The 9,552-nt window shown below is 40.9% G+C and overlaps 1 protein-coding gene across 1 annotated transcript in view; it reads left to right on the top strand.

Moving 5' to 3' along the window:
- The first annotated feature begins 419 nt into the window (after positions 1–419).
- Positions 420–9,552, top strand: part of NAALADL2 (N-acetylated alpha-linked acidic dipeptidase like 2) — a 912,012-nt gene continuing 902,879 nt past the window's right edge. The window contains exon 1 of the mRNA XM_075068381.1: positions 420–513. The gene's annotated coding sequence lies outside the window, so the exon portion shown is untranslated. The remainder of the gene's footprint in view (positions 514–9,552) is intronic.

The following is a 9,552-nucleotide window of genomic DNA, read 5'->3' as shown; positions in this document are numbered from 1 at the left end:
CTGTAGGATGACCCTTTCCTACTTGCCAGAGCCCCCTGAGGATAAAATCCCTGAATGATGGCAGCAGGACACAGAACACCTCTTTGGCTTCATGTTGACGAAAGGGTGTTTAAATGTAGAGCAGCGACCATCTGGAGAGCAAGGATGGGGCAGCGTAGAGCCTCTTCTGCTTTTCCATGGGGCTGGGCTCTGATTTTTCTTTACTGCTGCCCTTTAGTTCTGTTCTGCAGGAATCCACCCCCCGCCACAGCCCCTCGCCTCCTGCCCTTTAAACCCTGTTCCTCTCTGTGCAGACATGTCTCCCTGGCCGTGACTCAGCTGCTCTCTTTCCCTCTGGCTCTGGCCCTGGTCCTCGCTGGGGCTGCCAAGCCGGCTGATCTCTTGTAACAAGCACACACAGCCGCTCAGGGAAGGGAAAGGGCTCTCTCCGCTTTACGGCTGCTGAAAACCCTCCCTGCCCAGCCAGCTCAGTGCAGCCGCGCCGCGCCGCGCCCGGGCTCGCTCCTCTCCAAGGTAATGGGACACGCGGAGATGAATTGCACAGGGCAGGGGCAAGTTTGCCAACTCCCGAGGCGACCCCCGGTAGGAGCGCCTGGGCGAACGTCCCCCGCCGGGTGCAGTCTGCAGGCGAGTAGGGCGCTGCTGCTGCCGCTGCTCCAGCTGTGCCCAGCTGCAAGCGCGCTGCGCCCGAGTTCTCGCCCTCCTCCCCCGCCGGAGCTCGCCGCTCGGGCTCGCCTCCCTTCCAAGTCGCGGTGTCATGGGCTGTTCCAAGCGGGGTGAGGAGAGGAAGCATCTGACACTCAGCTGAGGCTTGGTCCAGAGCAGCTGCAGCAGCCTGCCAGCTGGAGCCATTTCCTGACCGGGGGTGGCCAAAGGGCTCGGTGGGGTGTGCTTAGAGATCAGTGAGGGTCCTCGCTCCTCACTCGGTCATCGCTTGTTGTGGCAATTCGGTGTGGACGTGTAGCACAAGAGAAGCCCCCCCACGGCAGTGCAATCGGCCAGGGCTAGCTAGAGTGCCACTCATTGTGTAACAAGTCACGCCTGTGTTTGTGGGAGAGCCAGAGAGAAACTGACCAGAGAAGTCCTGGCGTGTTGGACCGGGCAGGCTCCTTCCAAGCGGGGGAAATTTGGCTCCGAATGAAGCTGTGGCGAGCTCAGCAGTGTTTTAAAGAAATCGTCTTTGAACCCGAGGGATGAATAATAAAACCTCCGGTCCTTACTCAGGCAAAACTCCCACTGACTTTGCTGGGAGTTTTGCCTGAGGAAAGAACGCAGTATTTGGCTTTAACGCAGTATTTGGCTTATTTTGGTCTTTTAAAACACATTTTTTAGAAAGGCAGGGGCATTTCGACCTGTCCTTGCATGAGCATCAGGTAGTACACATACATGTGTATTCAAAGAAGTGTTGGAAATAACATAACGGGACAAAGCTTTGTGAAAGCAAAGGCACCGATTTTTTATTTTTCTTAAAGAATCGGGAAATACTTAAAGGCTCTTTTGAGAATACAGAAGACTTCTTGATGGGTTGTGTGACCTGTTTGTTCCAACAGAGTTTCTGTATCAAAATGTGGAAATACTTTAACGACTTAAATTCTCTGTATCGAAAGGAGGGTTGCTGCTAAATTTGCTCACCAATAACAAGAAGTCAGCAAACTTCGAAAAATTGGTTGTCTCTTTCTTGTTGTTGCAGGGCATATTAGATGTCAGACAAAACTGGAAATTCATTATTCTGACACTGTTATCTGCATAATGCAAATAGAAGATGATTCAAGCTACTCGGAAACATAACATTTTTAACTTAGCATGACTTCTCTCTTGTAGCTGGGTCTAAGGTACTGTCTTGAATTCATTAAAATTTTGGAATGTAACAGGCAATCTGCATTGCAAATATCCGTTGCACTTCCCTGTTAAAAAAACAACAACAACAAAAAACCAACCAACCAAAGCGTAAGACACTTGGAGGAACTGAATTGTTCTCTGATCCCTTATGAGGCTCTGAAAGATTTTTAAAAAAATTCAGAAGCGTGAAGATCATTAGTGCTATGTGACTTTTATCAGTGATATATTAGAAAATTTCCACAAAGGCCAATGTCTCTTAGGTTTTTAAAATAACTATTAAAATCATCTAGAAAACCCTGTTTTCATAAGGCATGCAAAGATATAAATCTATCCAAACTCTTTCTTCCTGTCCAAGGCCCCAACCCTTCAATCTTCATTCACTCAGGTAATCCATGCTCATGTGGGTAGTTCATTGATTCCAATTTAGGCTCTGATCATGCAATGTGGTCTGTACTGGTTGAATTCCCTGCACCTAGGTATCACCCCATTGACTTTAGTCAGACTCTATCAAGGTATAGTCTCACTATGTGAATCAGAGTTCAGGTTTAGGACCATAATTAAGAATTGCTATGGGATTGGCAAATACAGCAAACGAGAACATCACTGAGGACGTTGTCTGACTTGAACTTTACTGACAATGCTATAGTTGAGCCATATAAAATGATGGGGTCTAAATGAGCTGTTACCACTCAAGAAAGAGGTCTTAGAGTCATTGTGGATAGTTCTCTGTAAACATCCACTCTGTGCAGCAGCAGTGAAAAAAACTAACAAAATGTTGGGAATCATTAAGAAAGGGATAGATAAAACCGAAAATATCATATTGCCTCTCTATAAATCCATGGTACATCCACATCTTGAATACTGCGTGCAGATGTGGTTGCCCTCTCAAAAAAGTGTATTGGAATTGGAAAAGGTTCAGAAAAGGGCAACAACAATTATTAGGGGTATGGAATGGCTTCTGTATGAGGAAAGATAAATACGACTGGGACTTTTCAGTTTGGAAAAGAGACGACTAAGGGGGATATGATTGAGGTCTATGACTTGTGTGGAGAAAGTAGATAAGGAAGTGTTATTTACTCCTTCTCATAACACAAGAACTAGGGGTCACCAAATGAAATTATTAGGCAGCGGGTTTAAAACAAACAAGGAAATATTTTTTTACACACTGCACAGTCAACCTGTGGAACTTCTTACTAGAGGATGTTGTGAAGGCCGAGACTATAACACGGTTAAAAAAAGAACTAGACAAGTTCATGGAGGACAGGTCCATGCATCTGACAAAGTGGATATTCACCCACAAAAGCTCATGCTCCAATACATCTGATAATCTATAAGGTGCCACAGGACTCTTTGCTGCTTTTACAGGTCCATCAATGGCTATTAGCCAGGATGGGTAGGGAAGGTGTCCCTAGCCTCTGTTTGCCAGAAGCTGAGAATGGGCAACAGGGGATGGATCACTTGATGATTGCCTGTTTTGTTCATTGGCCACTGTCGGAAGATAGGATACTGGGTAGATGGACCTTTGGTCTGACCCAGTACGTCCATTCTTACGTTCATCTAAAGAGAGCAAATCATTAGTAAGGAAAGAAAACAGAGAATTCAGATCTTATTCTGAATGTCTTGTTAAAAAAATAACTTATTTCATATAGGCTTCTTTTCAAATCACTCAGTACAGTTTTTTATTGATATCATATACAAGCAATTTTGTTAGTAATCTCTATATAGAGGGCATTAGTATGTACTGTAACAATGCCAAACTACAGTATATCAATCAATGCAACATATTTTTAGATTCTTAATCTAGAGAGCCTTTGTAAGAGGCCAAGTACAGCCATAATCCAGCATTTATTTCCAGTATCAACAAAATTAGGACAAGAAAAGAGCCTACTCCCAGTTTTGTTCATCTTGTAGTCAAAGCATTTCAGTGTAGAGATAAGTCTAGAACAGAAAATAAGTGCTATATGTATTACTTGTCTAAAATAATTGAAACAGAAATGATTTAGAGTTGCAGGCAAGTTGTTTTGTTTATATGTTCTAATTTTATTAAGCAGTGCAATTTTATGCAGAATAAACAGCAGTTAATATAATCAATACGATTATAAAGCATTACGAAGTTTTCCTAGAAGGTCCTGCATGTTAACCTATATATTTTAGGTTCCTCACCCTTAAGAATTTACAATCAAGGGTGAAAAGCACTCGATTCTCTTAAGAGATATCAGAAGATCCATTCACATTGCTGAATGTAGAGAATCCTGTTAACTAATCCAATATTAATGCGTCAAATGCTATGCTTGAGTAAAAACTGAAGCAAAGTTGATGTCAGTGGGATTTTTTTATTCAAGTAAGTAGCACAGAATTTGGTTCATAGTACTATATATGAAGAAATGGGGCAGGGGGAAGGGGGTTGTGTATAGTGAAAACCACCAGTTGTATACATCAGTACAAAGATACTTATGGCTTGAATGGTTGTCACAGGTTGCACTCAGGTTCACTACAGTAACAGCATCCAATATCTCCTGTATCACAAGTTTTCCACGTTCACTAGAACATGGGCCTGTCTTTGCAAGTTCTTTCTCTTTCAGTGTGGTTACATAACTGTCACCTATACTATGGTCTTCCCCTACAGCCCTGAGTGGGCAGGCAGGAGGGAACTTGGTTTAAAATGAACTTTCTTCAGTTTAAAAAAATGTTTTCAAAAAGTTAGCTGACGATATGTTGAAAGTCCATCTGTAAGTCACTGGTGAACAGAGCTGAGTGAATAATTAATTTTTTTGGTTTGGTGTCTGAACCAAAAAAAATATTTTGTTCAGGTTGACATAAAATGGAAATGTTTCTCATCAAAACAACAACAAAAATCATTTCAGGTCAAATTAAGTGTTTTGTTCAACTCAAATTATTTCTTTTGTTTGTTTTTAAGGTGTATTTACTTCTTCTTTTTTGTAGAACTAAATCTAGCTAAACTTCTCAACAAAATGTTGTTCTGAAAGTCAAAATGTTTTGTTTTGAAAATGTCAAAATATTTTGACTTTGTTTCTGCAAAAAAAAAAAAAAAATTTGTTCACACTTCTGAATTCACAAATAGTTCCTGTTGGCCCCAAACTGCATTTTTTGGGTGAATAAGCTATTTGTTAAAAACAAATTGCTGTGCAGCTCTACTGGTGAATGTATTGCAGGTCCTATTTGTGCCTTTGGCCATTCATACTTTTGGGCTTTGCAGGTCCCTGCTTCAATCCCCAGTGTGAGCAAGAGGGCGGCTATCACATGTCTACTGTTGTTGTTTTGGTAAAATGTGCAAGTTAAATGTTAGTATAGGAACAATATATAGTAAATGTCATGGTGAAGGATAAATTACTTCAATCTGTAAGTATTTTGAATATGGTTGTGTTGTATATAGATTTCTCTGTGCGTATAGATTAGATTATCTATGTGTAATTGAATGTGGACATATGCAGTGTAATGTGAGAGAAGAGGCAAAGTAGTTTTGTGGAGTAACCACAGGACATGGAGCTGGGAACTTTTTGCATTCCATTTCACTGATTTGTGTATAACCTTGGGTAAATCACTTCTCTTCTGTATGCCAGTTTCCCCATGTGTAAAATGAGGATCATTATACTCATAGGGGTGTTCTGAGTATTAAATAACTGTAAAGTGTATGTGTGTGTGCACACTACTCGAATGTTTAAAGCACTATTACTTATTTTGTAATAGAGGATTGTCATCTTCCTTGCCATGAAGACACACCTTGGTGTCATTCTTGCTTTGATCTGCGATGTGCACTTGGTGGCTTTTGTTACCTATAGAAACAATACCTCCCTGTTGTTGCCTCATTCCTGGTGGGGCACAGCATACAAAACAGCAGTACTATGCTGGGTCATACTCATTTTTATTATATGCCATACCTTATCTTTTATGTGGTTTTATACAGATAGCCCCAACTCCATATTAATCACATTTATGTCTCGTCCATATTTTTGGTAATTTTATGTATGGAGTACAATGATCTTTAGCATGAACTCTTCACTACTCAGAACTCTTCTTATATTGGTGTGCGGAAAGAAATCATTTGTCTCTATAAACTTCACAAACAGCAGATCCATGGAGCTTACACTACAAGTGTTTCACAAGGCGGCTATATTGGCTACCAATTTTTGCAGCTGTCTTGCTCTGTTGATTATTAGGTTTTTGTGCAGTGAAGTGTCCAAATCAAATTGCTCTAGAGAGAACAGAATCAGCTTAGGAAGCAAAGAATGAGATCTTGGGCAATTTTCTGATTACCCTTCAAGCACACAAAGAGACGTGTTTGAGAAAGGGTCCACATGTGTAGTAGTCCCTTTTTCTAAGATATAATAAAGCACTATCATATTATAACTATAGGAATAGCCTTCCCTCCATAGCAACTGTTGCAGAAATGTTCTGTTTGAACCCTCTGTTTATAACTTTTGGAAACTTTAGCCTCTTGTCAGTAGAATTTTTAGTTTCTTTTTCTCCTTTCCCCTGTGATTGAGTACTTGTCTACACTAAGAATTTGTTTGGTGTGTCTTGCCCTGTGGTAGACTGTGCCAGTACAAAATAATTTCTGATGCTGGTGGAGAGAGCTGCACTAGGGGTTTGCACCAGTGCAGCTGCATTGGTGTAGCTGCTCTAGTGTTTAAAAAAAACAAAAAAACAAAACTTGTGTAAACAAGCCCTAGCGGGTGAGTGGGTACATGTTCTCGTTGTTTAAAAATTGTCCTTTTGACTTTCTTTGTCGTAAGTCTATTGCCTAAAGAGCAAAGGGGTTGATAGATGAAATTTGGCATGAAAATAGCTCTAATTAAGAAGTGTCTTCCAGTGTTCTTGTGAAAACTGATTTTTGATTTGAAAAGAGTTGGCTCATTAAAGGTTTAAAAACTCTGTGCATGGAGGTGCGTTTCATGTGTGATGGTCTCACTAGCTTGTAAAATGTGCAGTTGGAGAATTTTGCACTGTACCTGCTTGGCTGTCCTGTAAAGGAGGAAGGGCTATGCAGGAATTCTTACCTCAACAAATGCATAACTGGTAAGGGTTGAACTTGAGAGTCTCCGTCCTGTGCACCTACCAAAGTGCACAGAAAAGGACTTAGGGTAGAAGATTCTGATGATGTCAAGCCAAATACTTCCATGTTATGGAATTTCTCTTTTTCTAGCTTGTACACTTGATTGAAAAGCCTATGAAATTTCATTTAATGAAACCATATTTAGAAAACATTACGGTTGGGGTGGTTAAGTACTCAGAAGGCAGGAAATGACAAAATGAAAGCTGTGCACACAACATTGATTCTGCTTCTTTATGGCTAGGTATAAAGGCAGAGGACACAGGTGGGCCTGAAGTATATGAATATACAAATATGCTATATCTGTTATTGAGTCAAAGCTCACGTCAAGTCAAAGAGTGAACTTCTGGCCGCTGTGACGTCAAAGGTATTTGCAGCATGAAAGGCAGGGGTCTCAGCCTCCTTCTGCCTGCTTCAGTGGCATGCAAGTTTAAGAGTTTTACTTCCATTTAAATCTTGACTGTTCCGTGTATTTAATACTGATTTATTATTTTTTTTTTTTTAGGTCTCATTTATTTTTTACTGAACAAGATTTCCCAATTTTCTAGGCCATTGTAAACAGCTCAGTTGGACCTCTGGACCATATCTGGGCTTAATCATTAATCAGAGTTTAAGGCCAAAAGGGAACACCAGACCATCTGGTCTGGCCTCCTGTGTGCCCCAGGCTGCCATCACTGCCACCTAGCACCTGTTCACTAAACTCAACAACCGAGATTAGATCAAAGTATCACAGCCCATAAGAGACTAGACTATTATGTGCAGCCAAGAAAGAATAGGTGAGACCGAGGTGTACCACAATTGCCCAAGGCCTTTGCAATGGCAGGGAAAAGATTGAGATATACCCAGATAATCCTGGCAGGTGATCGGCACCCACACACTGCAGAGGAAGGCAAAGCCCTCCCCTCCCCGTATCTGACCTGTGATAAAAAATTCCTTCCCGACCCCACATATGGTGATCATTTAGCCTCTGAGCAGGTGAGCAAGAAACCCCTGCCCAATGCCCTATCTCCAGCTGTGGCTGTTCCTGGTATTTCAGAGGAAGGAAACAATTAAAAAAAGCTGCAGAATACATTGGAAGAAAATCCTTCCTGACCCCTGCAGGTGGCCAGCTGAAATTATATTCCTTTCAATGGGATTTGCGACTTTGGAGAAAGTGATTTATAGTGATATAAACCAGAGTAAATGGAATATGAGCTTTAATTTACAATGGAAAATGGAAAAAGAAATGGGAATGGGATCCTCCAACATTTCTTGAATTCCTTTTTAACTCGTATGAAAGCAGGCATCTATAGCATGAGGAAAAATAACTGGAAACCAAACTAATATAAATTGATTTTTAAATGCTTGTGTCATTTTAAATGCTTGTGTCAAAATACAGTAAGGGCTCAATCCTGCAAAGTGCTGAGTGCTCTTAGCCCATTCCAGCAAAGGTTGTAGGCACATGCTTAACTTTAGTTTCAGTGGACTCACACACATGCTTAATCAGGTGCTTAAAGTTATGCGAGTGCTTTGCTGGATTGGATTGAGAGTGCTCAGCACCTTCCGAGTTTGATCTTAAATCTCTCCAAGTGTACTGGAATAGAGTGGATCCAGAAATCTTACTGTGAAACAAGGACATAATATAGCAAATACACGTCAAAGCTTTGCGTTTTATGTTCGTTGTTAAAGACAAACTCCGTATCAAATCTGTGATTAAGGATATTATACAGTCTTGCAGAAAACTATGCACAGAGTAGCTAGGATAAATCCAAAGTTATATATGGACAAATATGAAAAATACTAAAGTAAATAAAGACAATGAGAAATTTTTCTTAATAAAGATGTTGAGTGTTTCTATCATTTCTTTTAGCACCAACAGTATGCTTAGTTCACTATAAGACACAAAATTAAGATGGACCCTGCCCTGTAGAGCTTGTGTAATGCCAGCAGACTCCGGTCATCGACAGGTGGAATGGAACATGGGATCTCTGGAGCTTAGTGCATGAGTCTCTACTACGTGAGCCAAAAGCCAACTGGCTGTTAGATACCTCTGTAGAGCAGACTCATTAATTCATTTCTCTCTCACTCATGTCTCAGTGCCCCTAGATGGGACAGAATACCACACCAAGGAGGGTGGGTTATATTTGCATCTAACAGACCAGCAGGGAGAAGGGACCTACTGAGAACCCATGGAAATATCAGTAACTTGAAACTTGTTTTTCTTATTAGCTATTTATTCTCTTCTTACAGGCAATGTTGAAGGAGGGATTTGAACAGAAACTGAGCTGTAAAATATCGAGTAGGAGTAGAGAGATTATATTAACTCTGTATTTGGCACTACTGTGTCTTCTGTAGGAATAATGTGTCCAATTCTGGTATCCACACTTCAAGAAGGATGTAAAAATATTGCAGAGGGTGCAGAGAACCGCCATGAGAATGAGTAAAGCATTGGAAAACATGCCTTATAGTGAAAGACTCAGGGAGGCCAATCTGTTTAGTTTATCAAGGAGTAAGTTAGGGTGTGACTTGATCACAGTCTATAAGTACCTATGTAGGGAACAGAAATTTGACAATGGAGAGGGCTCTTTGGTCTAGAAGACAAAGGTATATCAAGATCCAATGGTTGGAAGTTGAAGCTAGATAAAGTCAGACTTGAAATAAGT

This window comes from Chelonoidis abingdonii, chromosome 8, assembly GCF_003597395.2.
Source record: "Chelonoidis abingdonii isolate Lonesome George chromosome 8, CheloAbing_2.0, whole genome shotgun sequence".
Classification (NCBI taxonomy): Eukaryota; Metazoa; Chordata; order Testudines; family Testudinidae; genus Chelonoidis; species Chelonoidis abingdonii.
This window is presented reverse-complemented; position numbering and strand designations above follow the sequence as displayed.